Source organism: Mustela putorius, unplaced genomic scaffold (genome assembly GCF_011764305.1).
Source record: "Mustela putorius furo isolate JIRA1106 unplaced genomic scaffold, ASM1176430v1.1 tig00000281_pilon_pilon_pilon, whole genome shotgun sequence".
NCBI classification, from domain to species: Eukaryota; Metazoa; Chordata; class Mammalia; order Carnivora; family Mustelidae; genus Mustela; species Mustela putorius.
Window position 1 is genome coordinate 20,687,822 of NW_025421343.1, and position 7,235 is coordinate 20,695,056.

Below are 7,235 nucleotides of genomic sequence, written 5' to 3' on the forward strand. Positions count from 1 at the left end.
TTAAGAAGAATAGGAGCCCAAATATGTTTGCAGCTTTTAAAAATAGAATACAAAGCAAGAGATGTTGCTAGACCTGGGACTGTCCTAATGAAGGACAATTTTCTTCTGGTCAATTTTTGTACCACCTTCAGTCAAGGAAGGTTGTGATTAAAAAATGTAACTCTTCACTTTCTACTGTAATTCTTTGTGCAGCATGTGCCTATATTAAAAGCTGAAATATTTAGAATCTGGTTTTAAATACATTTAAATGAGAGGATTTTATTGCAAATAATATTGAGGGTTTGTATCTTCTGTCTTGTATTTTCCATTTTAAGCACAATTAAAAGAGCAGAAAGGGCTATTTCTCATAGGCAGAAATGGGCACATAACATTCTATTATTTAAGAAAGACCTCGATATTTTGAGAGTTAGAATTTGAATACCAGGAGGTATTTCTTTCTTTCTTCCTTTCTCTCTCTCTCTTTCTTGCCTTGCTTTGCCTTTCCTTTCCTCTCTTCTTCCTTCCTTCCTTCCTCCCTCCCTCCCTTCCTTTCTTTTTTTCTTTCTTTCTAAAGATTTTATTTATTTGACAGAAAGAGACAGCAAGTGAGGGAATACAAGCAGAGGGAGTGGGAGAGGGAGAAGCAAGCTCCCCACTGAGCAGAGTCCAATGTGGGGCTCCATCCCAGGACCCTGGATCATGACCCAAGCAGAAGGCAGACACTTAATGACTGAGCTACCCAGGGGCCCCAGGAAAGCCAATGTCATAAACACTTTTGCTCCCTAATATACAGAGAAGTTAGAACTGATTCTAATTGTAAAAAGTAGGGCTTAATGTTTGTTGTCTTCTAATTGCAGAAGTAGAATTTTTCATTCAAAACATTTCATCATGGTTTTTTGCTACCTAAAGCATCTGAGTTCAGGAGAACGTAAATTTCCTAAATTTTGGAATGAGAGATTTGTCATGGTTTTTGGTCAGCTTCTCCATTTCTTTGTTCCTGTGTGCCATCAAGTATAAACTGTCATAATAAAGTGGTATAAACCTGTCATGAAGACAAGTCCCCCAGACAGACTCAGATAAAGAATTAAAAGTAGGAAGAGTAGATCAAGAGTGGATGTATATTTTAAATGAGACAGCTGTCCAGTGCTGATTATTTACCAAATGCAGAAAGAATTCAAGTTTTAGTTTTTGATTATTAGAGAACTATGGGAAAAATGTAACACACACACACACACACTTGAGCCTTGTTTTGCTCAGTTCCAGTGTGCATGAATTTTAGTTATGGTGATTTAGATAAATAATACCACTCCCCAGAAATACAGTTTAAACTTTAATTATGGTATACTACCTGTGAACAATTGCATAAAGTACCAGCTTTACTGCAAGTTCATTGGCCCACAGATCACTGCATAAATAACAGAAGCGCATCACAATCCATGAGCAGTCATGTCACTTCTCTCCAAATCCATCCATGAGTGGTCGCTACTCACCTATTAGTTCAAGAATTGGCAGCATGTCCAGAGTAAGTGATGCTAGGAAAATACTCCACATTAATGGAACTCTCAAAGGTATTTCAAACATTGCAAGCACAAAAACCCAAGTGTTGGGAGCGAATCCAAATTTAGAAAGAAGTATGATAGCTTGCTAAGGCACAGAAGAGATCCTTCGATATAAATGGTCCTTTCATATATGAAAGATCCTTCATATATAAATTATGTAACAAGAAGAGTAAGGCAAGTGTTGTTCAAATGACCCTTGCTAAGTTTTTTTTTTTTTTTAAAGATTTTATTGATTTATTTAACAGAGAGAGAGAGAAAGAGAGTACAAGCAGGAGGAGCAAAAGGAGAAGCAGGCTCCCCACTGAGCTAGGAGCCTGATGCAGAGCTTGATCCCATGACCGGAGCCAAAGGCAGTCCCTTAAGCAACTGAGCCACCCAGGCTCCCTCTCCTCCTTACTAAGTTTTTTACAAAGAAATAAAACACTTTAGTTCTCAGGGCTGAGAAGAAGAAGAAAAAAAACCAAAATGTTGGGAGCAAATCCAACACATTTATATGTGAGTGGGCATTATAAATTACAGTGTACTAAATATTAATTTTATTGTTTTTTGCATTCTTCTATGCATTTACAACTGACAGTAAGAGTGCTTTGAGTGATTTGACCAAAATTTTAAAGATCAGGGAACAATCATAATCCTTCTTATCAATTATTAAGATTCCATAGTCTCTGGCTTCACAGTCATGTTTCACAATATTGCACTGCCATGCAAAGGACTACATAAATGATATTAAGATTTTAACCTCCAGTATGAAATACATGTGCATGTCTTCATCTGAGAGTAATTTTATTAAGTGATGAGAGAACTTAACTTATCAATAATAAAGAGAAAAATATTTCTGGTGAGAGTTTATTTTTTCTAACTCAACTGAAAAAAAACTTCACTGTTCTGATCTTAGTCTGAATTCTTAGTAAGAAAGACATCTACAGTGACAAAAGGAATGGTGCTTTCTCAACGACAAAACTGAGATAGGCGTAATCTCCCATAATATCCAATGACTTAGCAAGATTAAAATGAGTGGTTTCTGATGACCTCCTCTATTAACAGCAATTATTGGTCCCTTTTTTTTTTTCCTTTTGACAATTATTTTAAGACCTTATTAACAGATGCTTGTTGTTTGTCAACTTTTTGGAAAAAAAAAAGTCATAAACTTTCATTACAAATGAAAAATGAGGTTCTTAAAACTCTCAATTTGACCAGATATGAAACAATTAATAAACCTTTGAAGGTATATTGAAAAAAAATGTTTGTCATTACCAAAAATAGATGTCTTTAGGTAAAAAATAATAAAAAACCCATGCTGCATAGGTGATGATGATAGTCCTGTTTATCTTGTCAGTGGGCAAAAAGCAAGCATTTAAGGCCGTCAGCCTCAATCTTTTGTTCATTTCTTATTGCTGGAATTTCATACTCATGTCTTCGTGTTGGATGGTTGTAGAGATGGTAAAATGGCATTTACTCAGTCCTACCTTGAGCTGATGAATTCTCAGTTGGTGGATATGCTTGCTGCTTTTGTCTCTTAGCTTTGTCTCAAGCTTTACTCCTTTTTTTTTTTTTTAAAGATTTTACTTGTTTATTTGGCAGACAGAGATCACAAGTAGACAGAGAGGCAGGCAGAGAGAGAGAGAGAGGGAAGCAGGGCCCCCACTGAGCAGAGAGCCCCATGTGGGACTCGATCTCAGGACCCCGGGATCATGACCTGAGCCGAAGGCAGCGGCTTAACCCACTGAGCCACCCAGGCGCCCCTCAAGCTTTACTCTTGTGCGTTAGGGTTTTCTAGGCATCTGTGCAGGTAATTGAATATGCCATGGTACTTACCAACGTAGGTCAGATGGCTGCTGACCTTGGGTCTCATCTCCTTGATTTTCCTTATTTTCTTCATTGCCATCCTCCTTAAGCTCTCATTGGCCAGGAGGCCCCTGTAGAATTGTGATCTGTACCCTGATACATATTGTCTCAGTGGCCTACCTGTTCCTCTGCACCCTGATTGTCAGCTCCCACCATCACCTCTCCTAGCACAGGAAGGTTGGAGGACTGTGGCCCAAGAATTTAGGGTCTCTGCCTGTGGTAAGGTGGGAACCCTCCACTGCCAGAGAGCAGCTCTGTGGGGCATGGACTTTGGGAGCACTTTCTCAACCCTCCTTTTCCCCACTCTCACTGTGCTAGAAGTTCTGTTGGCAGTTGTGTGGAGGACCCTAGCCATGTGGAGAGGGTCTATAATGGTTACAGTGGGCTGCACATTTACTGCCCTGCACTGGAGCTCCACCAGGGCCTATCACAGAAGCTGCCCCGCACTCTCTTCTCCTTCAGCAACATCAAACCCCACCATCTCCCCATCTTCTACACTGCCAAAGAACTTCCTAGGCCTATTCTTTATGGTGGTCCATTGTGCAAATACACTTCCTTGGCATCATTCCTGTTGATGAAACCATTATCTGTTTCTTACACTGAACCATTTGACTATTCTCAAAACCTTCCTTGTGATGACCTTCTTGTCACCCCAGGCAGGCACCAGTGATGTGAGGTCACCTGGCCACCACTACCTTCGCTGCTGACAATGGTGCCAGGCTTGGTGTTAGCAGCGCCGAGGGCAGGGGTTGTGGTGGCTGTTGGGTCTCATGCTTATTGGTCTGGGTTGTGGGAATGGTGACTGACTGGGGCACCTTCTCCTGTGGTACAGGGGTAACTGCCCCTGGCCGCAACGGGGCTGCTCTGGGATCTTTGGGGTCTACTCACTGCTCCTACTACCCATGGAACTGATGGAACCATTATTGGGCCTTTTTCACAGCTTCAGAACCATGTGTCTCCAGGTTATCTGCCAAGGTTCTCAAGCTGTAGTGTTATTAGATATATAGCAAAGATAAAATCACCGCAAAGAGAAAGGAACAAACTCAAGCACCTGGGTGGCTCAGGCAGTTAAATGTCTGCCTTCTGCTCAGGTCATGATCCCAGGAGGCACCCCTCTCAGGCTCCCTGCTTCTCAAGGAGGCTGCTTCTCCCTCTCCCTGCCCCCTGTTCATGCTGTTTCCTGCTCTCTCTCTCTCTCTCTCTGTCAAATAAATAAAATCTTAAAAGGAACAAACTGATCATTAGATGAAACTCAAAGTCATTATTCTTAGTGAAACAAGTCAGACACAAAATAGTACATATTGAATAGTTCTACCTGAATAAAACTCTAAAATGCAAACTTATCCATAGTGATAGAAAATGGGCCAGTGGTTATCTAGGACTTGGTGTGGGGTGGGGGTGGGGGGTTGGGATAGACTGCAGTGGGGCATAAGGACACTTCTGAAGTTGTTGGAAACAACTTCATATCTTGTAATGGTGGTTTCTCAGATATATGCACCTCTTAAAACTTATGGAAATGTACTCTTTAGATGGGCACAGTTTGTTGGTATAAATTTTATCACAATAAAGTTATTAAAAAATCATAAAGATTCAAGATTTCAGCAAGAGTAGACTAGAGTGTGTCAAACCCTAGAGGAGCCAAATGTATTATTTGGATTTTACAAGCTTTCTACAACAATTTTTCCGTTCTGTGTTCTCAATCACAAAACGTAAAAAGACTAATTTAAGTATTTTTCAGAGATGACCGCTTCTTTGCTCTGAACCGATAGGTGCTATTCAAACACATGTTCATTTGTGGGTGTGCTGGCCTACCTCATTCTGTTGTGCTTCCCAGATCCCGCATTTCTTACAAATTGAAGGTTTGTGGCAATCCTGCCTGGGGATGTCTGTTGGTGCCATTTTTCCAACAGCATGTGCTCACTTCCTATCTCCATGTTTGGTAATTCCCATAGTATTTCAGACTTTTAAAGTATTATTGTATTTGTGATGGTGATCTGTGATCAGGGACTACAACTCACGGATAGCTCAGATGAAGGTTAGCATTTTACAGCAATGAAATTTTTTTTTTCTAAATTAAGGTATGTACAGTGTTTTTCAGACATAATGCTATTGCTCATTTAATATACTATGGTGTAGGGTACACATAAATTTTGTATGCACTGAGAAACTACCAAAAATCCCTTTGACGTGCTTTATTGAGAGATTTGCTTTATTGCAGTGGTCTGGAAATAAATCCACAGTATCTCTGAGATATGCCTGTAATTCTTTGGTGCTATGTAGTAGAGCTATAATATCCTAATCATTGTTGCTCTAGATCAGAAAAGAAGTGGTATAGATTTTATATATAAATTATTTTTTCCAATTAAGTGAGTGTTAATTTGTGTCAGCCAACTGAAGATTTGCAGAAGTTCAGAAAAGGGAAAAATCTATTTCTTAAATCTCTACAAAGTAAGTATGTTGTTAACATTTCACCTCAAAAGTGCTTGCCATACTTATATAGTGAGAGAGAGAAAAAAAAACTTTTAATGTTTGAATTTTACTTTTTGGTTTTGTAGGTTTTTTAATAGATATATAGCACGTAGGATAGCTTTATGTCATATACAATTATTTATACTTGTACAGGTTAAATATTATTTAATATTTATTTAAATTTAAATATTATTTAATATTTAACAAGTTAAATATTATCTAAGAATGGCTAAAAGTTATTTTCTTTAAAAGGAATTTTTAAATTATTCAAATTTAAGAAATACCTAACAAGATCACTTTGAAAATGTGGGCAATTTTGTCGTAATTTTTATCTGCAAATGTTAACTTCTATCAAAAGTAGTATGTCATTAAAATGCAGTATGGAAGCATTATTAATTTGAAGTCATAATATTCCCTCTGGTTGTTCATTATAAATATATAATATTTTAGTGATATTATAAACTAATATCACTTATTGACTTGTCCTGATAAATGACTGACTTCATTCAGACACTATGAAAGTTCATTTCTGTTTATAAATTGCAGTCAACAAATGTACAGAATATAAGCAGTTCACAGATGGGGATTACAGGTATGTAGGACATAATTTTTGAAGAACTGGCAGCATCAATATACTTTTTTTTCTTGAAAACTGCATTTTAGGGACGCCTGGGTGGCTCAGTTGGTTAAGCAGCTGCCTTCGGCTCAGGTCATGATCCCAGCGTCCTGGGATCGAGTCCCACATCGGGCTCCTTGCTCCGCAGGGAGCCTGCTTCTTCCTCTGACTCTGCCTGCCACTCTCACTCTGTCTGCCTGTGCTCGCTCTCGCTTGCTCTCTCTCTGACAAATAAATAAATAAAATCTTTAAAAAAAAAAAAGAAAACTGCATTTTAACAGATATTTCTGATAATTTCCCTGTTGGTTATATTAAAAAACAACCATATTTTCCTTACCAACCAGTGTACCTAATGAGAAAACCGAAGACTGAGAAAATTCTGTGAGTCCATTTGTTAGCGCTAATGCTAAACCAGCATAAAGGCATTTCCTGAGAGGATTTTCTCATGTGCTACATTTCAATAAACCTGAAAATCCTACCTCAAGCCTCTAATGGAAGCAAGCAAGCTGCTATGATTCACTCCACTTTGAGCAACAGGAAAAACAACAAAACAAGAATGCCTATTAGAGAAAACCAAAAGTTGTAATGGAAAAAAAATTTCATAATAATTAGAATCTCTCCCTGCCCTTGCTTTTATTTTGTTCCTGTCCAACAACAACTGGACAGTAGGCCTTGGAATCTCAAAATAGTTCTATTTCACAGTCAACAAAAAGATAGCATTCCCTTGTTTCTAAAGATTTATTTATTTATTTATTTGAGAGAGAGAG

The 7,235-nt window shown here is 38.4% G+C and overlaps 1 pseudogene; it reads right to left on the reverse strand.

Annotated features, from left to right (window-relative positions):
- Positions 1-3,349: 3,349 nt before the first annotated feature.
- Positions 3,350-5,317, reverse strand: LOC106003621 (annotated as a pseudogene).
- Between the last annotated feature and the right edge of the window lie 1,918 nt (positions 5,318-7,235).